At 37.2% G+C, this 27566-nt stretch overlaps 1 long non-coding RNA gene across 2 annotated transcripts in view; it reads right to left on the bottom strand.

The window, feature by feature from the left end:
- Positions 1-27566, bottom strand: part of LOC148092590 (uncharacterized) — a 201691-nt gene that overhangs the window by 134108 nt on the left and 40017 nt on the right. For both annotated transcript variants that reach the window (XR_015714917.1, XR_015714916.1), the window contains exon 3: positions 21864-21963. This is a non-coding gene — a long non-coding RNA (uncharacterized LOC148092590). The remainder of the gene's footprint in view (positions 1-21863; positions 21964-27566) is intronic.

Raw genomic sequence — 27566 nt, 5'->3', positions numbered from 1 at the left:
ATTTCAAATCTAGCTGCACATCTGACTAGCTGCATAAGCTGGGATAGTTACTCAATGTCTGTTCCTCCTTTCTCTCACCCATAAAATTTGGGATCACACTTATAACTACCTCATGGGATTATGTATAACAACACATAAAAAGAACTATGTTTGGAACACAGTAATTACTATACAAAAATTAGCATCAACATTATTGTTATTAATATTTAGTCTATTATGTATTAATATAATGCTTTAAGCAAAACAAGGTTTTTGGAAAGAAATAATTTAAACTGTACTAGCGCACCCAGATATACTCAAGAAGTATGCAACTATGGGAAGACAATAAAACAAGTTTGTTGACATATACAAAAGAATTCAAGGAAATTGAGTCATATTATGTTTATGAATATTAAAAAGGAATATTATAATGATATAGTATCAATATAAATGCTTTTATTTGAAAGTAACAATAAACCTAACACAGGCTTCCTTTAAACAGGGGTGGGGAATCTTTTTTCTGCCAAGGGCCATTTGAATATTTATAACATCATTCGTGTGCCATACAAAATTATCAACTTAAAAATGAAAAAAGCTCCTAGATTTCTTGAATTTTGAGTCCCACCTGCGGTTGCCTTGGCAGGACCAGACCAAATGATTTCACAGGCCATATAGGTCCTGCAGACCAGACATTCCCCATCCCTGCTTTAAGACCTAAAGAGAATTTATTGGATCTTATAACTAAAAAATCCCTGCATTTCAAGTGAAGTCTGATCCAGTGGTCCAAAAGTGACACAAAATACCTGAATTCTTTCTATCTGAATATTCCATCCATAGCTTCATTCTAATGAAAGTCATAGAGACTCTTATCTAAATTCCATGGATTGAGCCCTAGCCAGTTCTGATCAGTGGTTAGATCTTCGACCCATGGACTGAAGGGTCCCAGGTTCAATTCCAGCCAAGGGCACGTACCTCGGTTGCGGGCTCGATACCCAGCCCCGGTTGGGGTGTGCGTGGGAGGCAGCCAATCAAAGTGTCTCTCTCACACCTATGTTTCTCTCTCTCTCTCTCCCCTCCACTCTCCCTGAAAAGCAATGGAAAAAATATCCTCAGGTGAGGATTAAGGAAATAATAATAAAATAAAATATAAAATAAAATAATAAAATAAAATAAAAAAATTCCATGGATTCAATAAATCTCAATAAACATTTTGATTTCATGCACTTCGGGTATAAATAGTCTTCTCCCTTAAAGGTTTAAAATAAATGCAAGTGTTGCTCCGGCCGAGTGGCATAGTTGGTTTGAGTGTTGCTCCACACACCAAAAGGTTGTGGGTTTGATTCCAGGTCAGAGCACATACCTAGGTTATGGGTTTGATCCCTGGTCTGGGCACGTACAGGAGGCAATGAATCAATGTTTCTCCCTCTCTCTCTCTCTTTCTAAAAATCAAGGAGAGGGCAAAAATATATCTTTGAGTGAGGATTAAAAAATAAAATTCAAGTGTTCTAGTAGTTATCTTTATATTTACTCAAGGCAGAAGATTAAAAGGTTTAAGTTTTGCTGCTGTTTTCTGGATCAGAAAATTAGCTCTATAATCCTAACTACATCCTGGCAGAAAACCAGTTTTTCTCATTTTGTCACACATGCTATTTCTACTACTCATTAATCCCTACAAATGGTGAAATCCATAAAGTTTTGACTCATTTTCATTTTATGGGTTTTAGTCCCTTATACTTGAAATTGATTATTTCATTCCTGGCATCTCTTTCCCTATTACTTTATTATGACATTTGATTAAATTTTCATTTAAACTTAATGATGGATAAATTCTTTCAGAGAAGGTGTTATTCTCATTCCAGAAGAACCTCAGACATACCATATAATGTGGTTGTAAGCCAAACTTTCAAAGAAACTCACTTGGAAATTATGACTCACTGTAATGGGCAAGGTCGTTTCTCTTCATCATGGCTTGAATTTTTGTATCTTGGTAATTTTTCTGTCTGTACTACTGAAATTTTTCTGGTGTTTCATACTATGAACAATTAAGCTTCTTGGTTTAAAAAAGAGCTTGCTATATTCTATAATGTTTTGTTCCAACTATTGGATCATACTAAAAATATATTAATTTAGTACCTTTAATATATCTTCTGTGCAAATCTATCTGGACATTTTTGGATTTTCTCTATTATAAAATGGAGAGCTCACTTCCATGGAACCCATGTACCCTTTTTATTACATGATCAGAATCAGTACCCCAAAAGGAAATCAGTTTAATCAGTGGATAATTCCATGCATATGAAATAAAATTTTTCCATTTCTCTAGAGGAGAAAAAAAACACAGTAGTCTACCCAACTCAAGAAACTTCACTAAATGGTCTGACTCATGGTAACTTGGTAATTTGATATAATTGGCTATATACTCCATGGGTAGGTAAGAGCCACACATATTACATTAGATCACAATTTAAAATTACCTACATTAGTTGGTAATTTACTTTTAGGGTGAGAAAAAATCTACTTAGGAAAATTGGTCCATGATTCACATTCATTTTAAGTAAAAATTATCGAAGAGCTAAATAGAACGTAGAAGATATTGTCAGTGTCTCAACCCTTACCCTTTGACACTGACCATTTTGCTGCATGCTAATAAACAACTTCCAGGAGGGCTTTACCTGGTCAGAGCCTCATCACCCTGTGCAGGAGTCAGACCAGAAAGGCTTGGGAGTTAATGCCCTCTGGGGGCAGTTCTTAATCAATGACTGATTGATGGGAGTTGAAGCACAAGCATCCCAGCCAATTCTTCCCTCAGCTGGGATAAATCTGAGGTATTCTCCGTCTCCCAAAATTACCCAACAAGGTGGAGCAAGTAGTAACTTGCATGATAATGCACCCAATTGCCTGCCTTCCAGCCTCCCTCCCTCCCTCCTTCCCTCCCTTCCAGTCTTTCACCTCCCTTTCTAGTGTTTCCTGGAATCAGCATTCAAATTACTACTTGCACTCAAAACTTTGTCTCCAGGTCTGTGACTAGGGAATACAAAATAAGACGGATGTTAACTTTTTTTCTTCCTCCAATTTTGAAAACTATTTACATATAGCCTCATGTCAGCTGGCCTTATAAAAATATATGTACTTCTATATAATGAGGCAGAAATGAGCATGTCATATTTACCTTAATCAACTCTAATGTTTGAAAGAAAAAAACAATACCACTTTTTAGTGATTAGAGATTTCATTATATTCCTAATAACCTGTGATACTTGGAATACATCACACTTGTCAGTGCACTCTTAACACATTCAATATCTTTAAATGCAATTCATTTTTTAAGGCAGAATATACTCATACAATCTCATTAGAAAATTACATATTCTATTCTTTATTTAGGTTAACCCATATCTTCACCAATTTACTTGTTTCCACTTGTTTCTCATATTCCCTTCCCTTCCGTCTAGATTTGTCTTCTAATAATTCTTTCCTCGGTGAACTGCAAGCGATATACTCTCGACCCTTATTTATCTGAAAATGTCTTTAGTTTTTTCCCCTCACACTTGAGTGATAGTTTGTTCCTTCACACTTTGTACATAATTAGTCCATCTCACTGTTTGCTTTGAAGCTTTTTTTGCCTTTTGTATTCTACCATTTCACTCTGATATTTCTAGGTGGAAATTCAGAATGCTATTTTGATTTGATATCTTCTTTATACCAGGTAAATTCTCAGCCAATAAATTTTTTTATTATTGTTATTTTTCCATTTTCTCTATCTTCACCACTGAGATTCCCATTAGATATACATTTAACCTCCATGTTCTATCCTTTATATCTGTTCACTTTTTATTATTTTTCATCTCTTTATTTCTATGTTATAGTCTAGATTATTTCCTCAAATTTACCACAAATTCTCTCTTGAACTATGTCTCCTTATATATTATACTCCTCATTTTCTTATACTTTATTTCATAATGTCCTCTTGTTTCATTGTGGTTTCTGCTCAATTTTTAATTTTTAAACAATTTAAATATAGTTATTTTATAGTCTCTTTCAGATTGTTTATTATTTTCTGTTCTTGAATGTTACTCCTCCTGTTTGCTATGCTTGCTTACTGGTTCATTTGCTAAACTAGTTTGCAAGTTTTGATTTAAGTTCATCTTCCATGGGTTTGTGTTTTCCACAGGAGTCCTATATTCCTTCAGTTGTGAAATTAACCTGACAGATCAATTTTGCACTTTTTCCTAAGAGAATAAAATAGAATTTAATGGTCTTTGACTAGTTTTTATTCCAACTTCTCAGCCTGTATTGCCCATGACATTCAGGAAATATCAATTGGGACCCCTTTTGGCACAGACCTGGGGCTTCAGTTTATTACTACTATCTTTTTTTCTACTTAAAGCCCCAAACAGAGAGCAAACTTTCAAGCTGCTTCCCAATATTTATGTGCAGGGTGTTTCTAGTCCCATTTTTGCAAGCAGAGCACTACTTAAAGTCATCATTCTTTAAGCTGGGTATTCAGTCCTGGCTCCCCAGCTCATGTGGATCAAATGACAGGCTCTCGTCCTTATATGGTTTTAAATTCTCATCCTGTGGAGCCTACATCAAGCCTAAAACCCCCATGAGCTTTCATTGGCTCAGCTACCATTTAAAACTCTGCCTTTAATTTCTCTCATTTCCTGGCGTTTGTAGATTACTTTTATTTTCATTGAAAGTATTGTATTTTGAGTTATCTTAAATATTTCATCTCGATTTTTTTTTTGAGGATGATGATCTGCATTAGCTTAGTCCATCAGGTTCTGCAAGTTCTCAAAATATAAACCTAAGGTATAGACATAATTCTAAGCAAATATCAAGGTATAAGAGACTTAAACTCATGCTTGTGGCAAATAGCACTTCCAAAAGAAACAGTAAGGTTAGTGATTAGAAGAATGATAGTTGATCATAAATAAATTATACTAGAGGGTGATATAACCTTGGTCTCCAAAGCATACTAAATAGGTTTGTATGACATGGAAAGTTAGAGAGGTCTAAACAAAAACTGAATTAAGACAGTGCATACTACTTTAAGAAAAAAAGTTCCAAGATCATAAAACTTACTGAGATGAGAACAAAACAAGGCAGGAACACTAGAAACAATGTTATAATAACTCAAGTGAGAAATAACGGAAATTTGCAAAATTAACTTGGCAGCAAAGATGAAGAGGAAACACTGCAGCCAAGAGTTATGCAGGAGGAAGCAGGGCAGCACTGAGCAAGGTGTTGGATTTGTGGGGGAAAGATTGTGAAGGAATTCCTCCGGTTACTGAGTTTGTAAAATAGGTGTACAGTGGGTATGCCTTTCAATTCTACAAAGTTACAATAACTACAAACCTCCTAAGTGCAAAATGCAGCTTATTTTATTTTCCTTTAATTTAATTTTTTACTCAGAGGCCCCATGCTGCCAAATGTAAAAACCTAATCTAGTCACTTTGTAGTAACTTCAGTCCAACTGAATGACTTTCAATGACTTCATTTTAAAATGCAATCACAGTCTCTGTGTCCCTAGTTTCCCTTCCCTGGGGCTGATGCTGATCTCCACGAATGCACATGTAATTCATCCCATATGGTTCTCAAGTGTCTTTGCCCTCTATCACTACTGCCCTCAGGGCCTCCTGGGTAAGGCCCATGTCCTGGCCTGGCTCTCCTCATCTGCCAGGTCCTCAGGGTCCCTTGGCCTCCACACGTCATTTGAATGTTTGAACTGTCCTACCCTATTACCCTTCTCATGAACGGTGCCAGTGGCAATGGCACTGGCTTCGATAAAAGCATTTCCGGAGACCCACGCCTAGAAGGTAGAGATGTTGTGGTGAGACTGATTGGCATAGAAATGGACGGCTGCCCTCAGGTTCCTGGTGCCTTACCTCTGTCTGTCCCACTGTGGGAAAAATCCAGCCTTGTCTTCATCAGGCCCAGAAATAGGGTGTGTCCAGAAATTCTGTGCCATTGGCTCAGTCCACGTGGAAGCTTGTCCTTCCTTCCCGTCCAGCTGTCCTAGTCTCTATTCCCAGTCTGCTCTGGGTGAGGCTGCACTGCCCTGCCCAGGCTTGTGCTGGGAGCCTGTGCCTACAGTCCCCGCAGCCGCATACTGCTGTGAAGAGAGGTGGCACGCGCAAACTGGGGAGCGCCTGTTACCCAGAGAAAGACAGCTCACCTTTGTTTATCAGCAGGTAACACCACTGGAAATCCAGAAGCATCTGTATTTGGGAAGTAAGGGTAGGAAGAGATTGTTTGGTCTGAAAGTTTTTCAAGCTTAATTCTTTATAATCATAGGTTGGGATGAGCTTTGAATTCCATCCTATTTCTTTTTATCTTTATTGTTGAAAGTATTACAGATGTCCCTTTTCCCCCCCGTCAAACCCCTCCAGTCCACTCCCACCCCCTCCTCACGCCTTTGCCACACTATTGCCTGTCCATTGGTTATACATATATGCATATATAAGTTCTCTGGTTAATCTCTTCCTGCCCCCCCTTCCCTCTGAAATTCATCAGCTTGTTGCATGCTTCATTGTCTCTGAATGTATTTTGTTCATTAGTTTATTTTATTCATTAGATTCCACATATAAGTGAGATTATGTGATACTTGTCTTTCTCTGCCTGGCTTATTTCACTTCACTTAGCATAATGCTCTCCAGATCCATCCATGCTGTCTCAATGGGTAAAAGTTCCTTCTTTTTTACAGCTGCATAGTATTCCGTTGTGTAAATATACTACAGCTTTTTTATCCACTCTTCTACTGCTGGGAACTTGGGCTGTTTCCAGATCTTAGCTATTGTAAATAAGATGTTATGAACATCGTTTTACTTATAAGTTGATGGTAATATTAAATTGAGAAGAAAACTTCAATATGTTTTAATAGTATAAGGTGACTATGGGATCAAATCCATGAAAAGTATCTTAGAAACATATGAGAAACATCTGCATTTTAGCATACAATGGGAACCCCTCGAATGATAATGTAAAATGTCACTGCTTAAAACCACAGGTGTCTGGGGCTCTCTAGAGCTCCAGTTGCTTGCCAAGGCTGCATGCTTTACCATCTGTTTGTACTCCTTTGGAATCATTAATGCAAACTAGCATCTCCCAGATGTGTCCATTGCAGAAACTGATTCACAGTGATTTACCTTTGTTCTCACATAACTGACAACTTATTTACTTGATAAAGAAAAATCAAGATGCTTTTTATATTATATGATTTTCCTTTAAATGTTTTTATATAGAAGTATAATCCCATATAAAACCACAACCACAAAATGCCATTCTTGTTGCTTATTGTAACTTAATAACCTAAGTCTTGAAATTTTCACTTTTTCCAGAAGCTGAAGTGAAAAACAAGTGGCCCTTCATTGCACATTTCTCCCATTATTTCTCTCTTTTTGCCAAACCAATAAGAGACATTTTATCAAAATGAATACCACTATAATCTCAAATAGTGGGAATATGAATATGAAATCATTTATTTCAGTCACTGCTTTCAATAATGCTGTCAAATGTCTTTTTTCCATCTCTTAGTATTATTTTTGATAGATTCCATAACTTTCCAGTCATTTTTGGTTATTAAAATTCAGCCCAATACAAAACTTCTATCTCAAACTAAATTTAAATCACCTGAGCCTCTAACATGAGGATAGCCCTAGACTGCTAGGGGTAGTGATGGAGTGAAAGTTGAAGGGAAGTCTGTATTCTTCTCCTTCCCTTGTCACCCTTATTCTTCAAGGCCTAGCTCCTTCAATTGTTGGGGGCTGGGAGGAAGGAAAGGGAGAGGAACAAGTGCCTCTTTATTTAACTGGCTGCCATTATAGCCTCCTCTGTATTGGCTTTCTCTGCTTTTTTGGCTGGACATTGATGCCCTACATGTGGCAGCCATCCAAATGCCGATTCTCTTGTGAGAGCTGTACAACTTCCTGGAAAAGCCATAAGGTGTCTCCTCACAACACAGTTCCCTGCTGGGGTAGATTAAGCTCCAGATCTACCTCATTCTCCAATCCTAACTCGCTCCCCAGCAATACATCCACTGCCTCTTCCTGCTGGGGCCTCCTTGGCCAGCAAAAAGTTCTGTAGGGTGAATATCTTAGTCAGCTCAGGCTGCTATCACAAAAACCACAGACTGTGTGACTTAAACAACAAACATTTATTTCCCACTGTTCTGGAGGCTAGAAGTCCAAAATCAGAGTGTCAACATTATTGAGTTTTTGGTAAGGGTGCTCTTCCTGTTTATGTCTTCACATAGCCTTTCCCTGGTGTGTGCAGAGAGAAAGGGAGAGAGAGAGAGATCTTATGTCTCTTCCTCTTTTTATAAGTGTTTGATCCCATCATGGGGGCCCTACTCTCATGACCTCATCTATATTACCTCCTACAAGTTGAATACCATCACACTGGGGATTTGAATTTCAACATGTGAATCTTGGGGTTTTTACAGGGGCTTGGGGGAGGTACAACCATTCAGTCCAAATCAGTGGGCAAGCAGGCCCACTGAGTACCTTCCTTGATACATGCCTGATCTTATCTTTACCATACCGAGTAGCGAAAATGCAGGCTCTCTTTACTCTGCCAACAATCTTTCTTCACTCTGCCTCTGTTGAAACAGGCCAAGAGGTAGACTAGCAAGTTTGCTGGCTAAGCACACATCCAATCAAGAACCACAATGCCAGCCAGTCTCTCCTGGTAAGAACCCCCATTCTTTACAAGTAATTCTTTTGGAGTCCCTCTGGCTCCCAGTTTGGCCTTAGAAAGAAAAGCATCTCTATTCTTCCCCAAGGGAGGGGAGAGCAAAGTGTCTAACATGATAACTGCATTCATGATGATTCTTGTCTCCCCAATCCAGTCGTTTTCTATAAAAAGGAGGGTGGGTGGGGGTGGCTGGTGCACAAGGGTTGGTTCTGCCACTTATTATTATAACTTTTTGACAGAAGTGTTAATAATTCCCTCTTAGAGGCAGTTCCCTTTAAATTATGGGATATTTAACACCTCACATTTTCTCAGGTCTGACCCTAGACACTGAACATTGAATCCCACTGAAAACCCTGTTGCAGAAGGAAATTTCATGTTTTTAATGATACTCTATAGCTTTGAAGTTTTTGGTTTTTGGTTTTTTTTCCAAAAGCATTCAGGAAAATATTGCATTGATTTTTTTGTAAGGGTTAAAAAAGATGATCTGTGAGGTATCTACCTCAGTGTCTGGAATATTATATTGCTTATGGAATAAAGAGCAAATATAAACGTGACACTGTTAATTACACTGGAACAATAGCATATTTGAAGGGAGTTTTTTGGTTTGGAGGTTGTTGTTTTTCCAATTTTTTTTTAATATCTTTATTGATCTCAGAGAGAGGAAAGGAGAGGGAGAAAGAGATAGAAACACCAATGATGAGAGAGTCATTGGGGACTGAGCCCTCAACTCGGGCATGTGCCCTGACCGGGAACCTACCCTTGATCTCCTGGATCCTAGGTCAATGCTCAACTGCTGAGCCATGCCTGGTCAGGCAACAATAGCGTATTTGAAATGCACCTTTTAGATACCCTACTCAGCACCCTGTACCAGTTTAAACACAATAAAGTAATATGTCATCTGCTAGAATCAGAATCATTAAATACTTGAGAAATAAGAATCCCTGTAATTTTATGTTCAAAGTTATCAAACTGATATGCCTTTTTTGTATTCTAAGGGAAAGAATTGATCAATCATTTTTGTCCTTATTAAAGTGTGGTTATTACACTGGATTTATATATCTACATGAGATTGTTGCCCAGATTTTATAAACTATAACTTTATCAAAGACTGTCATTGAAGAAATAGCTAATAACATAGTTAAACAGCTCCACAGTCTGGTTCAACTGTGTGAGTAATTCAGAACACAGAAATTTTACCAGAGATTGAATTTATTCATCAAGCTAAAACATAAAATTCCTCAAATCCAGAAGAAACAACAAATTAAGATATCCTTCATATTTATTTTGTTGTATCTTTGTTTCGTGAGAGAGCTAAGAAAAGCATAAAAACACATGGAGAAGGAATTCCTAAAGAAAGAGTTCTGTGCTGTATGTAAATCATAAAAAATACTGGTCTGTTTCTAAATCATAGAAAAACAGAAACCAAAACACAAAAAGATTGTGTTGTAATCTAGACAAAATTGAAATGTGTAACATTATGTCCCCAGTAACTGAGAAGATTATTTTATCTGAATAAACTTTGGTACTAAATTCCTCACCTAATCTGGAAATTTTATAATGGACTTCCCATTTTTCTATATCCTAAACTTAGAGTTCACTGAAAATCCACTTTCGTTTGTATAATTAGGTGCAATTAAGCAGATTAGTGTATTTCAGAGGTACTTGGAGAGGTGTGACAGTGAGCCCACGACCAGGGCATGCACTGGTCACATCACATACCACCCCATTCAGAACCTGCCAGCCGGACAGAGCGCTGAAACGGCCTGCTGGACACAGATGGAGCAACAACTCAGAGACCACGCTCTCTGGGAACCAGGCCATTCTCCACCACACAGTGCGCACCTTGAATCGCAGGCCTCTACACTGCACTGCATGCACTACGTAGACGTACCTTTGTGCATCCCCAGTCGGAAGAATACAAAGGACCAAGAATCAAGGGAGAGAAGCAGGGGTGTCCCCACTTCCTGTCACTCTCAACGACCCTGAAGAACTTGGGCATGCCCTTTCCAGAGCGGCCCACTGATCACTGTGGGCCACAAAGGCTTAGTCATTTTGGCCCATTTGGAGCAACTCCAACAGCCCATATACATTTTTGGAGCTCTCCTTGGGGAGTGGATCAGAGCTCTGTGACATTCCCATCACAGTGTGGCCTCTCCATCCACAAGACACACATAAAGGAACAGTCTTCCCTCACAGACCCTCAGAAGGAGCCAATTCTGCCAGCACCTTGCTCTTCACCTCCCAGCCTCCAGAACTGTGAGACTCTAAATTTCTGTTGTTTAAGCCTACCCAGCTTGTGTTATTTTGTTATAGCAGCCCTAGCAAACCAATACAAGGGGATAAAAATAATAATTAAGTTTTCCTCACCAGCAGAGTCAACCTATATAACATTTATGCCCCAGTCAAGAAGTTTAGGGAGGTCCACCATCTTCATCACCAATTTTACTAAATTCCCCACTTCTCTCACTTTACTCTGATGTTTGATTTCTATGCCAGCCTTGAATTAGTTGATTCCCTCTAGTTATTTAATTCAACTTTTCAAAAAATATGGGTTAATTGATAGCCCATAGTTTATCAAACAGTCTCAATAAGAAGCCCTTTCAACTTAATCTACATTACACCAAGGTTTTCATTCTCCATGAACTCCTCCAAAGAACAGTACCCAACAGGTGAGTGATATTTTGACAAAGCTGTTTTGAAGTGGTATTATTTTGAAGCATCTAAAAGTCAAACCATTATACTTTTACTACAACTTTTATTTTCAATTAATCTGTGAAACAAATGCCACTCTCTCCTCCCCAGCCCTACGGATGAGACAGAAGAAGAGACAAAAATAGAGTGAGGTTCCAGGGTGCCTGTGGGTATGCCTCTTTGAGTATCTGGAATTTAAACACAGCTGCTTGAGCCACCTGCAAGTAAACCTCTGCCAGAATTAAAACAGCTGCCTCCAAATGCACAAGCTACACCTATGATTTGTTTATTTATCATTATACATCTGTGTTTCTCAAAGGTATGTAAACCCCCCCAAGGTATGATCTACTGTGCCAAGAAATCCTCTAAAGCAAAGCTAGACAGGATATAGCTGCTTGAGGTGTCTATTTTAATCAGATTTAATAATAAAGTATCTTTACCTGTTACTGTTTTTATATGAAAACAAACATGATTATGGCATAAACCAAAACAAAATTTATATATTTTAAAATTAAAACTTGCCATGTTTAAGGAGTCTGTTCCAAGTCACTCCTCCCTGACTCCCAACATCCATGTTCCTTCTCCTCTGTCTCTCCTAGTCCTTCAACAGAAATGTCTGAAAAGCACAACCGTGACAATTCTATAGCTCTACAACATGCACACTCCTTTCACATTTCCACCTACTTAGTATTTAATCATTCATTTGTTTTATGTGTGCCTGTCTAATCTGCAGTGATTTTTCCTAAATCATTCATTCTTGTTTGCATATATTTGAGAGTTTCAAGTCTCTCCCACTGAAACACTGTAGGAGAAAAAAGTGTACCTCTCCTCTCACTCCAACAATTTAAAGTTCCCAAAGAATATAATTCAGAGAGGTCTCAGTCATAAATGGGTATTCACCAAACATTATGTTTGTAAATCAAAATGTATTTACCATAGAACTGATGTTAGAAATAGTGCTGAGGATTGTATATCCAGATCACTAAAGTGTGTTTAATCCATTATGCAGTTGACATACCATATGTTTTCAATGAAATATTGAACAAAACTAGCTTATTGTAATGATGATGATATAAAGAAGACAAAAACAAGCAAATCAATTAATAATTTTCTTTAAAAGGTTAACTTGTAGGCTGACTGGGGTGGGGGAAGCAACTTCAGAGGCAAAGATTAAGAAAGTAAATTATAAAAAGATTCAGAAAGGAATGTCTAAGGTCTTTGGACAAGATAGTGGTGTGTACCACCTCTCTCCCTGCAAAAAGTGTAATGATATTTATAGAAATCAAAATGAAAGCATAAGTTATGCCATGATCCTACCAGCCAGAGAAACTTAAATATATTCGCTTTCAGGTTTTCTTCCAGCTCTTATATATCTGATTCTAGTGGATTTTGATTATGCTAATTTTCAATTCCTAGCATACACTTTCTCTTTCCTCCATACTCGTCTATCACTTACCCTACTCTTACATTTTCATGTCATGTTTACTTAATGCATTTAGTTCACAAGTAGCAATGAGAAGAAAAAGGGTGAGGAGAGGGCAAGGATGGGGAATGGGGAGAAGGGAGAAGACAGAAAGAAAGAAGAAAAAGAGAGAAGGGGGCCCACAGGTACAAAAGAATGGGTTAAAGAAAGGAGGAAATCTCTCCTTAGGTAACTGGGATAGAATTCGAAAGAGACAGGTGTACAGTTAAAGAGATGTGCGAGAAACATATTGTCTAAAATGGAACTGAAAGATCAAGAAGAGAGTATGAACTTCCTGAGGGAGAAAAGGAAAGAAGTGGTGGTAAAGAGGTTGGGTGAGAAAACCTCCATACTGGTCATCAGAAGGTTGGTGTCCAGAGTAAAAACAAAGTAGATGACAGAGTAACTTCAGGATCTAGGGTAAGGGAAGGCCAGTGCCCCCAGACCTTCACTGAGTGGGTGTTTTTATCTTCCTACTGCACATGTGCAAGCTCAGGGCTTATTCTGAATGACTGATTTGACATTAGAGACCTTGCTTTGGCTATTAATTAAATAAATGTACTGCTTCATTATTCATAGTTATAGAACTTATTAAAAATGGCCTAGTAATGCTATTGTTCTTTTTTTTAATATATCTTTATTGATTTCAGAGAGAGGAAGGGAGAGGAAGAGAGAGAGAGAGAAACATCAATGATGAGAGAGTCATTTATCGGCTACCTCCTGCACGCCCCCTACTGGGGATCGAGCCTGCAACCCAGGCATGTGCCCTGACAGGGAATCAAACCATGATCTCCTGGATCCTAGGTTGATGCTCAACCGCTAAGCCACGCCCGGCTGGGCTATTGTTCTTGATATAATGTCTGTATCCATGTGAACAAGTGACCTCATGATAATGAAACTAAAACAGAGGATTGTATTTCAGAGTTCTGAGGATGCTAAGTGACAAATTAGTGTATTTTAAATAATAACAAGAGATTGTATTGATAACTTGTCATGTATAGTGCCTTAATATATCATTAACAAAAGTTGCATGATGGAAAAAAAAAACAGAATTCTAGCACTTTTGAAGGGTTATTTGTATGTAATTCCTAAAGAACTGTATACCTACCCTGTGGCTCAGTTGGTTGAAGTGTCATCCTGTGTACCAAATGGTGGCAGGTTTGACTCCAAGTCAGGGCACATACCAAGATTACGGGTTCGATCCCTGGTTGGGGAGCATGCAGGAGGCAAACAATCAATGTTTCTCTCTCCCATTGATGTTTCTCCCCCCACTTCCTTCCTCTAAAAAAAAATCAATTAAAAACAATTTTTTTTTAAATTTTTTAAAGAACTATACACCTATAGAAATAAATGGAAATTCTATGTGATCTAGAAGCAAATAATATAAAAACAGTGTTTTGATTAGTGCTCTGATTTATGTTAATAAATAACATAATTAATAACAAGAATTCACACATTCAGAATGCCCCATATCAAGAGCAGAACATAAGCCCACCCTTTAAAAAAAAAGAACAAAACACTGTTTAAACTCTGCCCAACTTCATGTTACCAGATTTTAATGTTTCTTGTTTAAGTAAAATTGTAAGAGCTTTCTTAAGTGTTTTAAAGTGTGAACATTATTTGGCTCTAATAATAGTAAGATTTTAAAAGAAATCTAGTAGATATATATTAAAATGCACATTTTCTCATCACTTTAAAATAATCAAACCTGATGAAGAATCAAACTGAATGCTTGACAGACACACAAGCTAGATTTTCACATAATTTGATAAAATTTACTAATGGGCATCTATATGTTAGGAATTACTCAGGATACAAATAACCATATAACTAAGCATGATGGAGTTTTTCAGGTAGAAGTTTAAAATAATGTGGAGTTACAGACTTTGAAATTTATACTTCATATCCACATCGTGATCTGACATAATTGGATTGTTCAAGTGCTTATTTTCATGATGGAGTTCATGCTGATTCAATTTAGGGCTTCAAATTATCACCGCAAGAATAGGTTGTTTTGTTCACCAGTTTATTTTGTTCATTATATTCCATATATGAGTGAGATCATGTGGCACTTGTCTTTCTCTGACTGGCTTATTTCCAAGCCATTATACATTTTATAACCCACTTAGAATTTAATGGCATGTTTATTTTATCCTCTGACATATTCAGGTTGCATGTGCAGACAGAGAAATTTCTACAAAGTCCACATGAAGAGCCAAATTTGTTCTGTCTCTATTATAGAACAATGCTTTTACTAAGTTCCCCCATGCCTTATCCACCCAAACTGGCATTCCGTAGTTCTTATTAGATTCCAACACAAAATAACAATAAACACTTACTGAGTGCTTATCATGTTTCAGTTCCTATGCCAAGAAATTCATATTTGCTGACTGATATTACTTCAATGAGGTAACTACTTAACTAAACCTCTTACTTTTACATATAATTTATTTTAAAACTGCATTCAAAAATGACATGTCCAAAGGTTGAAAAAACAGATAAGTTATGTTGGTAGCAAATATGTATAGATTTGATTCTCAAAGAGCTAAATTATATTATAAAATCCTATACTGAGTTTTGTGTAAACATTGCCTCCATCAAGCCCAGGCAATCCAGCATTCAGGTTGAGACCTTAAAGGCCTCTTGTAACCCAGGGTCAGGCAACAGTCTGCCACTTTGGAGACATCAGTTAATACTCCTGTCTCTATGTGGGAATTGAGCCAGGTAAGTCTCATTATCACAGATTGACATCTGTGCTCAAAACTTTTATAGAGGCCATCATCTCCCCTGGTTCTCAGGCTTTTGGACTAGGACTAGGATTAACCACTAACTTTTCTGGATGTCCAACTTGCAGATGGCACATCACAGGACTTCTTAGCCTCCTAATCACATGAGCCAGTCCCTATATCTTGATGATAGATAGATGATATAGATGACAGATTGATGATAGATAGATAGATAGATAGATAGATAGATAGATAGATAGATAGATAGATGATAGATAGATAGATAGATAGATAGATGATAGATAGATAGATAGATAGATAGATAGATAGATAGATAGATAGATGATAGATGATGATGATAGATGATAGATGATAGATAGATGATGATAGATAGATAGATAGATAGATAGATAGATAGATAGATAGATAGATAGATAGATAGATAGATAGATAGATAGATAGATGATAGATAGATATAGATGATAGATAGATAGATAGATAATGATAGATGATAGATAGATAGATAGATAGATAGATAGATAGATAGATAGATAGATAGATAGATAGATAGATAGATAGATAGATAGATGATAGGTAGATAGATGATAGATAGATGATAGATAGATAGATAGATAGATAGATAGATAGATAGATAGATAGATAGATAGATAGATAGATAGATGATAGATGATAGATAGATGATAGATGATAGATGATAGATAGATAGATAGATAGATAGATAGATAGATAGATAGATAGATAGATAGATGATAGATAGATGATAGATAGATAGAGATAGATAGATGATAGAAAGGTAGATAGATAGATGATGATGATGATGATGATGATAGATAGATAGATAGATAGATAGACAGATAGATAGAGTGATAGATAGATGATAGATAGATAGATAGATAGATAGATAAGATAGATAGATGATAGATAGATAGATAGATAGATGATAGATAGATAGATAGATAGATAGATAGATAGATAGATAGATAGATAGATAGATGATAGATAGATAGATGATAGATAGATAGATAGATAGATAGATAGATAGATAGATAGATAGATGATAGATAGATAGATGATAGATAGATAGATAGATAGATAGATAGATAGATGATAGATGATAGATAGATAGATAGATAGATAGATAGATAGATGATAGATAGATAGATAGATAGATAGATAGATAGATAGATAGATAGATAGATAGATAGGAAATCATATTGGTTCTGTTTCTCTGAAGAACCCTGACTAATACAAACATCAAGCCATAAATCCAAGAACACCAAAACCAATTCAGAATAAACATCAAAAAGACTACATCTAGGCACATCATAGTCAAACTGCCAAAACCCAAAATATAGAATAAAAATCATATTTAAAAAAAAAGAGCCAGATAGAAAAAAATGGCACATTACTTTCAGAGAAACAAAAAAATAACACTTTAATTCTTGTCAGAAACAATAGGGGCCAAAAGATAATAGAATGACATATTTAATGTTACGAAGGAAAAAAATTCTCAACACAAAATTCTATTCCAAATGAATAATATGCTAGAAAAATTATTAAATTTTCTGATAGACAAAGGCTGAGAGAATTTAAGTACAACAAATTGTCATATAAGAAATGCCAAAGGAGGTTTATCAGGCTGAAAAAAATTGATACCACATGGAAGTCAAAATCAAAAGAAATAAAGAGCATAAGAAAAAGTAAGTATGAGGATAAACATTTTTGCTAGTTTTATATGTAAATACCCTTAAATTTATTTTTTAAATCATTGATTGTTTAAAGCATAAATAATAACAATGTAGGTTAAGAAATATAATATATAGAAGTAAAATAAGTGAGATACAAAAAGATGGATATTAGAGAATTCATTATAAAGTTTTTATATTTCTCATAAAACACGATACTATTTTGAGGTAGACCATGATAAATTATTTTCAATGTATATTACTTTTTTTTAAAAATTTATTGAATTTATTGGGGTGACATTGGTTAACAAAATTATAAAGGTCTCAGGTGTACAATTCTACAACCACCTGTGTATTGTAGTGTGTGTTCACCACCCCAAGCCGTCTCCTCCCACCACCATTCACTCCCCTTGCCCTCTTCCCCCCAACCTCCCTTTCCTCTGGCAATCACCATACTGCTGTCTGTCTGATTTTTTTTTCTTAATCCCTTCACCTTTTTCACCCAGGCCCCAAATCCCCTCCTCTCTAGTAGCTGTCAGTCTGTTTTCTGTATCTACAAGTCTGTTTCTATTTTGTTTATCTTGTTCATTAGATTCCATATATAAATGAAATCACATGGTACTTGTCTTTCCCTGACCGGCTTATTTCAATTAGTGTAATACTCTCCAGGTCCATCCATGCTGTCGCAAAAGGTGAGATGTCCTTTTTTTTATGGCCACTGTATCTGCTGGCATAGACTAATATAACCTCAACAACTTTCTTATTTTCACACTGATGCAGTATCTGGTGATGTGGCTTAGAAACCTTCTCTCTGTAGCCTCACAGGACAGAGAGCAGAGAAAAGAGAAAGGAGGTAAGCTCTCTCCAGTCGCTCCTTATACAGGCATTAATCCTATCAAGAGGACGCCTCCCAAAGGCCCAGCCTCTAAATACCATCAGACTGGAGTTCAGGGTTTCAGTGCATCAGTCTTGGCAGAACACCGCAGTGGCTGCCCCAGTCTGCATTTCCACCAACAGCGCACTAGGGCTCCCTTTCCTCCACATCCTCACCAACACTTGGTGTTTGTTGTTTTGTTGATGGAGCCATTCTGGCAGGTGTGAAGTGATATCTCATTGTGGTTAATTTCCATCTCTCTGATTAGTGGCATTGAGCATCCTGTCATATGTCTATTGGCCATCTGTATGTCCTCCTTGAGGAAGTGTCTATTCAGGTCCTTTGGCCATTTTTCAATTGGATTGTTTGTCTTCCTTTTGTTGAGTTGTTTAAGTTCTGTATATATTTAACCCCTTATCATTGGTGAATATGTTCTCCCATACAGTGGCTTTCCTTTTCATTCTGTTGATGGTTTCTTTTGCTGTGCAGAAGCTTTTTAGTTTGATGTATTTATTTATTTTTCCTTTATTTCCTTTTTCCTAGTAGACATATTGGAAAAAACTTAAAAATGGAGCTATCTCTCCTGGCCGGCATGGCTTAGTGGTTGAGCAGCAACCTATGAACCAGGAGGTCATGGTTTGATTCCTGGTCTGGGTACATGCCCAGGTTGCCGGCTAGATCCCCAGCAGGGGGCATGCAGGAGGAAGCTGATCTATGACTCTCATCATTGATGCTTCTCTCTCTCTCTCTCCCTTCGTCTCCCTGAAATCAATAAAAATATATTTTTTTAAAAATGGAACTGTCTCTTGACCCAGCGATCTCACTTCTGGGAATGTATCTTAAGAATCCCGAAAAACCAATTTGAAAGAATATATGTACCCCTATGTTCATAGCAGCATTATTTACAATAGCTAAGATTTGGAAGCAGCCCAAGTGTCCAGCAGTAAATGAGAGGATAAAAAAGCAGTGGTACATTTACACGATGGAATACTACACAGCCATGAAAAAGAAGGAAATTTTATCTTTTGTGACAGCATGAATGGACCTGGAGATTATTATGCTAAGTGAAATAAGCCAGTCAGTGAAAGTCAAGCACCATATGATCTCATTTATATGTGGAATCTAACGAACAAAATAAATGCCATCATTCAGTTCATATAAGGGGTATAATCAAGAGAATTGAAAACATGTATTTACACAAAAACTTATACATGAATGTTCATAGCAGTATTGTTCATAATAGCCAAAAAGTAAAAACAACCCAAAAAACATCAGCTGACATTCTTATGACAACTTCCTTTTGGTAATTAACTGCTTTTCTCTTGCTGCTTTTAAGTTTCTCTTTGTCTTTAATCTTTGCCATTTTAATATGGTATGTCTTGGTCTGGGCCTCTTCGGGTTCATTCTGTTTGGGACTCTGCACTTCCTGGACTTGTGTGTCTTTTTCTTTCACCAGGTTAGGAAAGTTTTCAGTCATTATTTCTTCAGGTAAGTTCTTGATCCCTTGCTCTCTCTCTACTACTTCTGATATCCCTAAGATGCAGATGTTATGCTTCATGTTGTCCCAACGTTCTTTTAAACTATCCTCATTCTTTTTAATTTGTTCTTTTTGCTGCTCTGATTGGGTATGTTTTTCTACCTTTTCTTCCAAATGGCTGATTCAATCCTCTGCTTCATCCAATCTAGTTTTCACTCCTCCTAGTACATTCTTCATGTCAGACATGGTATTCATTCTGCCTGATCCTTTGTCATGATTTCTATGTCCTTTTTCATGCTGTTGTAGTTCTCACTGAGTTTCTTTTTTTTTTTTTTAAACATATCTTTATTAATTTCAGAGAGAGGAAAGGAGGGGGAGAGAAAGAGATAGAAACATCAATGATGAGAGAGTCATTGATCGGCTGCCTAACCTGCAAACTGGGCATGTGCCCTGACCGGGAATCGAACCCCGATCGCCTGGATCCTAGGTCGATGCTCAACTGCTGAGCCACGCCCGGCCAGGCCTCACTGAGTTTCTTGAGCATCCTCACAACCATTACTTTCAACTCTATATCTACATATGATCTGATCAATTGTTTGCCTCCATTTCATTTAGCTCTTATTCTGGAGACTCCTCCTGCTCTTTCCCGTTTCTTTGTTTCTGCATTTTGGCTGCCTCTTTGTGTTTGTGTCTAAGATAGATCTTCTATGACTCCCAGTTTTTATGGGGTGGCCTTATGTAGTAGGTGTCATGTGGGACCCAGTGGTGCAGTCTCCTTGATATCCTGAGCTGGGTACTCTAGGAACGTCCCTTGTGTGAGTTATGTGAGCCTCCTGTTATAATGGGATCTTGATTGCTGTTGGTCCATTTATGCATAGGATCAATCCTCACCTAGCTGTGAGGCTTCATCCTGACCACAGCATATAAGCCGCTCTGCAGGCACAGTCGTGATGTAGCTTCTTCTGTAAATCCTTGGTTATAAGACTCCTCTTTGGCTAATCTTCAGTTGGTTAGTCATGGTGTTTATTCTTTTATTTTGCTGTATTTCCAGCTCGGTCCTGGGAATAGGTGAGATCCTCCTACTCTGCCACCATCTTGAAAGTTCCACGAAACAACTTTCACCAGAATGTTTTAGCACCCTTATTTATAATGGCCAAAACTGGAAATGTTACAAATTTCCATCATCAAGAGAATAAATGGGCAAATAGTGGTATATTCACATTATGGAATACTACTCAGCAAGTAAAAGGAATAAACTGATGATACACATAACAGTACAGATGAATCTTAAAAATGTGTTGGGTCAAAGAAACCAAACACAAAGAGTATACATTGTATGATTCAATTTATATAAGTCCAAGAACATGCAAAATTAATCTATGCTATTACTGGTATTTGAAGGAGGGTAAGTGAATGACTAAAAAGAAGCACAGAGGAACTTTCTGGGTGATAGAAATGTTCTACATATTGATTTGGATGGTGATAACACAGGTTTCTATAATAGTCAAAACCTTCTGAACTGTACACTTAAGATTTTTACATGTGTTAAGTATACCTCTATTTTAAAAATTAAACAAAAACAATAAAATCTGTAAACAAGTAATCAATTTAAAAAGCATTCAGACTCCATCAAATATCAAAGACTTTAGATTCAGGTTGAATTGTGAGGAATGGATTAGGTACTCTTTTTTTATCTGGCCTACTTTTAGTCCATTCTTAACATTGATAACTATCTTTGTAAAATATGCATTTTTGTCTATATTTTTCCAAATTCAAGCACTAATATATAAACTAGATTAAATGACCCCAGTGCACATATGCACACACACTTGGAAATAACCCTTTCTGGCAGCATTAGAAGTGTTTTCTGACATCCTTTTTAATGAAATGAAAACATATGTCTTCAATTACCAGTACTATAAGCTTTCAAAATTGTGGGAGTAATCTAAACTATTTCCTCAGAAACAACTGAATTAAACATACCGACAGAGGAAGTATAGATTAGGATCATGATTTTTTATCTATTTTAAGAGAACAGAAGAACAGAAGGGGTTACAATCTTGTCATATTATGCAACTCTTCTGCTCCAATATATCAAAAACTTGATGAATCAAGGTCAAGTAAGACAGCTGAAAAGAAATCAAAGTAAACAATGTACCTTGTCGCCAACAGAGCCTGCCAATATGAGATTAGAACTCTCCATCTTAGCAAGAAAATGTCTTTGGAAAGTTCCTTACAACATTTTATGACTCACAGTTATTCCCAGAGGTTCCTGTTTCCATTCTGCAGTAGACAGTGTTTGAAGACGTGCAGTTCTAGTCAACTGTTGTTCTTAGGCAACTTGGCTAAAAGATCTGTTTAAAAAACATTTGTTGGAAAAATTATATGTTTAGATGTTTTAATTTTTTAAACAAAATTCCAGATTTTAAATTTGTTTAACTCTTAATTCAACACTGACTTAAAGAATAGCCTAAGAAAAATTACTGTTTCATACATAGTATTATGAACTCAGCAATTTTCCCATTTGAAAACTCCTAAACCAGGGGGGTACATATTCTTGGCATAGCCTCCCTTGCATATCCTTCCAAACTGCCTCCAGATCCCTGGCTCTGTGGTCAATAGTTCTGGCTCTGATCTTGGCCACCCACTTCAGTATCTCACCTTGGCTTCTACTTTGACCAATACTGCCAAGTCAACTCCCAGCCCACCAGGACTTGATTCCTGGCTAATCTCCACTTTTGTCTAACCCCAGTTCTTTCTGTTCTATGTATTGAATATCACCCCTGAGGTACATTTTCTCCCTGTACTCATCTAACTCTACTCCACTCTACTTACAGATTAGTAGTCTTCACCCCCAAGGTCTATTCTCTACTCCTAGTCAGTTCCCCAATTCTTTCCTTTTTTTTTTTCCCTAAAGTTTCAAATAATAAACTACCTGGTTCTTAATAGTTTCGATCATCTATATATGGTCTTGTTTGTTCCTGACAATAACAGTAAAGATAGAGACATAAGGAAAGGTGTAATATTACAAAATATTTTAGCATTATCCCAATAAAAGTTATTCTTTCATTTAATAGGCATGTTAATGGAAGGAGGCTCAATCTCTCTTGACTCAGGTGACTCATTGCTGCTCTACTACCTAGTCCAACCATCCACCTCTTCTTTACTTTTGTCATTTCCCTCCCACATGCTTTCTCTGAAAAGGCAGTTCCTCTCCTAGTTTCCACACCCACCACACCACACCCTCAATTCTGTTGTGGATCAGATTCTGTACAGATGCAGCAAACAGGGTCCAGCCCAGACACATGGGTTTTTTACTTTGTTTTGTTTTGGTTTTTTAATTCTCACCCAAAGATATGTTTTTCATTGATTCTAGGGAGAGAGGAAGGGAGAAGGTGAGAGAGAGAGAAACACTGATGTGAGAGAGAAACATCAATCATTCGCGTCCCATTGCTCCCCGACCAGGTATTGAACCAGCAATCTGGGTATGTGTCCTGACTGGAATAGAACCCAAGACCCTTCAGTGCACAGGATGACACTCTAACCAACTAAGTCACACCAGCCAGGGCAATACATGTTTAGTCTGACTTGCATAGAAATTTAGAATTTTTTTTTCAGTTAGTTGCTAATATTTAAAAATTAGAACAGCGAGTCTAAAAGTAGAGATTTCTAAAGGAAATAAACACAGGTTATCAAAGAGGTATCTGCACTCTCATGCTCATTGCAGTATTATTCACAATAGCCAAGATATAGAAACAACTGTCTGCCAAAGGATGAATGGATGAAGAAGATGTAAGATAGATACACATACAAACACACCAACAGAGAGAGAGAGAAAGAGAGAGAGGGGACTGAATATTGAGCATAAGGGAGAAGGAATTCCTGTCATTTGCAACAACATGGATGGACCTTAAGGGCATTATTCTAAGTGAAATAAGCCAGAGAAAGACAAATACTGCGTGGCATACTTATATGTGGACTTTTTTTTTTAATGTTAAACTCAAAGAAACAGAGCAGAAAAGTGGTTTCCAGAGTCTGAGGGGTGGAAGAAATAGGGAGAGGCTGGTCAAAGAATATAAACTTTCAGCTACAAAATAAAAAAGATCTGAGGACCTAATGGGTAACATGCTAACCATAGTTGGTACTGTATTGTATAATTATTGAAATTTGCTAAGAGGGTAGAACTTAAATGTTCTCACATAAAAGATAAATATGTGAGATGATGGATATGTTAATTAACTAGATGAGGGAAATCTTTTCACAATGTATATCAAATCACCATGATGTACACTTTAAATATCTTACAATTTTCTATGTCAACTACAGAAAGAGCCAATATTTTTTAAAATGAGGAGTTATTTGTTTAAGATCAGGAATCTGAAAACTATAGTTTCAAATTTGTGTCTGTAAATAAAGTTTTATTGGAACCCAGGCATGTTCACTTGTTTATGTTTTATCTATGGCTACTTTTGTACTAAAATGGCACAGTTGAGTAGCTGTGAAAGAGACCACATAGTAAAAAATACTACACATAATAACCAAAGCCAAAAATATTTACAATCTGGCCCTTTATAAAAAATGTTTGCCTACCTCTGTTCAAGATGCTCTTCGACACTGGATGGTCCACCCTCAAAGATTATAATATGATTAGTTTGCAGTGGATGCTGGTGCCCAAAGCCCAGAGATCCTAATGTGATCGGTCTGCTGACATTGGCATTTTCAAGCTCCCGGATGATTCTGATATACATACAGATTTGTGAACCCCTCAATTAGGTAATCTGGATATCTTCAACAGTCTATGATTCTTCTCTCTTTCTATGAGAATATGTATTTCCCCTATTTAGATAAGAGAAGACTACCTTCTCAGCAATGCAGAATAGACCTTTGTACCACCGAAAGACATTCTCCAGATCCTGGCTTAGTGCTTTATAAAAACAGACTTTAGGCTCCAACACAGACCTATCAAATAAAAATCCCCAAGAGGTAATCATTTTGAAAAGCTCCCCAGATGATTCTGATAAGTAACTAGATTTAAAAACTAATGCCCCAAAATGGCAAGGTCATTCATACAGCTACATTCACTGAAAGCTAACTAGGGCTGAAACGTCTATGACAGCTTCTCATCATCCAGGGTGCCTCTTTACATGGCTTCGAAACATTTAGGGGTCTAGTGTGAACGTCTTTAAAGCATGGCAACTAAGCTCTCAGAGGTAAGAACAAGGAAGCTGCAAGTCTTTTAAGACCTGGACTAGGACATCCCAGCATGTCACTGTCACATTCTGCTAATTAAAGGAAGTCAAAAGTACAGCCGATATTCAAGAGGGGGGGAAGTAAACTCCATCTCCTGATGTGAGAAGCAGCATTCGCCCAACCGGGCATGGCTCAGCGGTTGAGCATCGACCTAGGATCCAGGTGATCGGGGTTCGATTCCCGGTCAGGGCACATGCCCAGATTGTGGGCCCGATCAATGACTCTCTCATCATTGATGTTTCTGTCTCTCTCTCTCCCTCTCCTGTCCTCTCTCTGAAATCAATAAAGATATATTAAAAAAGAAAAGAAGAAGCATTCATGTATAGGCAGATGAGATATTGATGGCACCTATGTTTGGAGACTACCAAAAGAATCTAGTAAGCTCCTAGAAAAGTAAAGCAATGATGACAGTCAAGTATTAGGATTGTGGTAGGAGTAAAATAAAAGTATGAACAAAAGAAGTATGAACAATGGAAAGGAGCCCTTTGAACTAAGTCGTTTCAACTAAGACATTTAAACTGAGAGATTTGAAGTAATTTTTTCCTAATTAGACATTAGAATTGAGTTAAGCATTAACAACATAAAAATGTAAACAAAAAGTGAAGTATTCCAAATAGGGGTAACATTGTGGAACATAGAGGTATGAAGAGTGATGAGAGCTAGAAGCTGTATGTAACTTGCTAAGAGCAGAGCAAGGATATATAGGGGTGGAGCTGCTTCCTAGGAGGCAGCTGCACATAAAAATCTGGAGCTTATGAAAGATGTCTAGGCTGGAGATATGGATTTTGGAGTCTTTAGAACATGGTGGCAGAAGGGCAGAAGGTGGGCTAAAATAGGGTTCCATGGAAGAGAAAATATAGTAGAAGGGCACAAGACCAGGAACAGAGCTCTGGAGATCACTGGTATTTGGGATTCTACATAGGAGATACAAGAAATAGAAGATAAGTTATTACATTAGTATGTAAGAAGAGAGGGAGAGTTTTTAGGAAGGGGTGATTGTTCAACGTGTCCAGTGCCAAAGAAAGGGCATCAAGACAAAAGAAGAAAAGTGTTTATTGGACTTGATGTGCAGGCCATTGGTGAATTCAGCGTTGTTTGAATAGAAAAGGAGCAGAAACTAAAATGTACGGGGTTTAATAGAAAAGAATTGAGAACATAGGATATGTTAATGTAGCCCAATTTATACAATCATTGCTGTGACTAGAAGGAGAGAATGTTGGCAGCTCTAACAGTCAAACACTAATACACTGACCTGCATACATCACTACATATTAATAAGTGTTGACTGAATGTGAATAAATGAATAAATGTGTGGTATAAAGAAGTACTTGACTTTCAAACAAAGCAACAAGTTCTTTAACACTGTCCCTTCCAAAATAAAGTTCTCAGTATGGCATGTTAATATAACCATTAGTTCCAAGAAACCCTGAATTAGTTATTTTATTTATGGTCATTTCTTGTCAAATGCTAACAAATCCTTATACTAGATATGTGTAAAATCATGAGCAACTAAAGACAGCTTGAGGCAAAAAGAAAAAAATTGAACTGAGTTCTGCTCCAGGTTTCTAACTACTCCCTTATATGACCTTGAGAAGTCTCTTCATTTCTCCAGGCCTTGGTTTGCTTTCTGTATAATGGGGTATGAACTAGATCAGGAAAAGAAACAGGCATCAAGTGATTTCAGTAATTTATAAAACCTAACTAGAACCTCATTGGCAAAAATTAGGTATTTTTTCAAAGAAAAATTACTATCAGTGTTAACAGTGGTTTTTGCTTCTGTTGTATCTGGAGGTATATATACATTTCACCAAACATATTCCATATCAAGTGATCAAAATCATCACATACATATTACATGCTAAAGGTGCATATTAGGGAAAGGACTGTAAAATATAAATCAGAAACAATGCAATGAATTTGCTACTTGCTCTTTCCTATTTTCAATATTAAATAAAACTTGAAAAATGTATGACTATACACACACACATACAGGGATAGACAAAAGTAGGTTTACAGTTGTCCATATGGAAAATGACACAATAATTAATAAATAATACCAGCATAAACTCTGTGTTTCACATACAACTATAAACCTACTTTTGCCTACCCCTGTATATTAAACAAGTCAGGAAAACAGAAACCACACTCAACGGGGGGGATTTGATGAAGGGAATTGGTTTCAGTTGTTCGAGGTCTGAATAAGCAATAAAGGAACACATGTAACTCAGGAAGCAGCCACAATGCCTGAGGTTAGAGGAGCAAAGGAGAAAAGGTGGGGATAGAAGAGCAAGACCCCAGATTTGATGCTTTAAAGAAGGGGCTTGGGCTGGCTACTGTTGGTAACCCTGAGGGGACACGATTAGGTTGGTTCTGGAAGTGCCAAAAGGAGCGGCGGCTGGGGTCACTTCCAGAACTGGGGCCACCAGTTAATGCTTAGGGGAACGGCTATTTTGGAATTGAGGCCAACAAGAATGGTACAAATTTTAAAGCAGGAAGAAAGTTTTATTTCCTGTCCCCCTGCCCAACCTCCAATACCTTCAAGTCCTACCCTAATGCCTTTTAGAAACTAGGAAGAAAATCTGAGGAATGAAGTTTGCTGAGTCACAGCCCTAGCATTAGAGTAAAAAAGGAGAACTCGGAGCTGAGAGACAACAGGTAAATAACAGGCACAGCTTACTCAGGAAAGTGAAGGTTAATTGCATCATAG

Source organism: Miniopterus natalensis, chromosome 8 (assembly GCF_054644295.1).
Source record: "Miniopterus natalensis isolate mMinNat1 chromosome 8, mMinNat1.hap1, whole genome shotgun sequence".
In the NCBI taxonomy this organism is placed as follows: domain Eukaryota; kingdom Metazoa; phylum Chordata; class Mammalia; order Chiroptera; family Miniopteridae; genus Miniopterus; species Miniopterus natalensis.
This window is presented reverse-complemented; position numbering and strand designations above follow the sequence as displayed.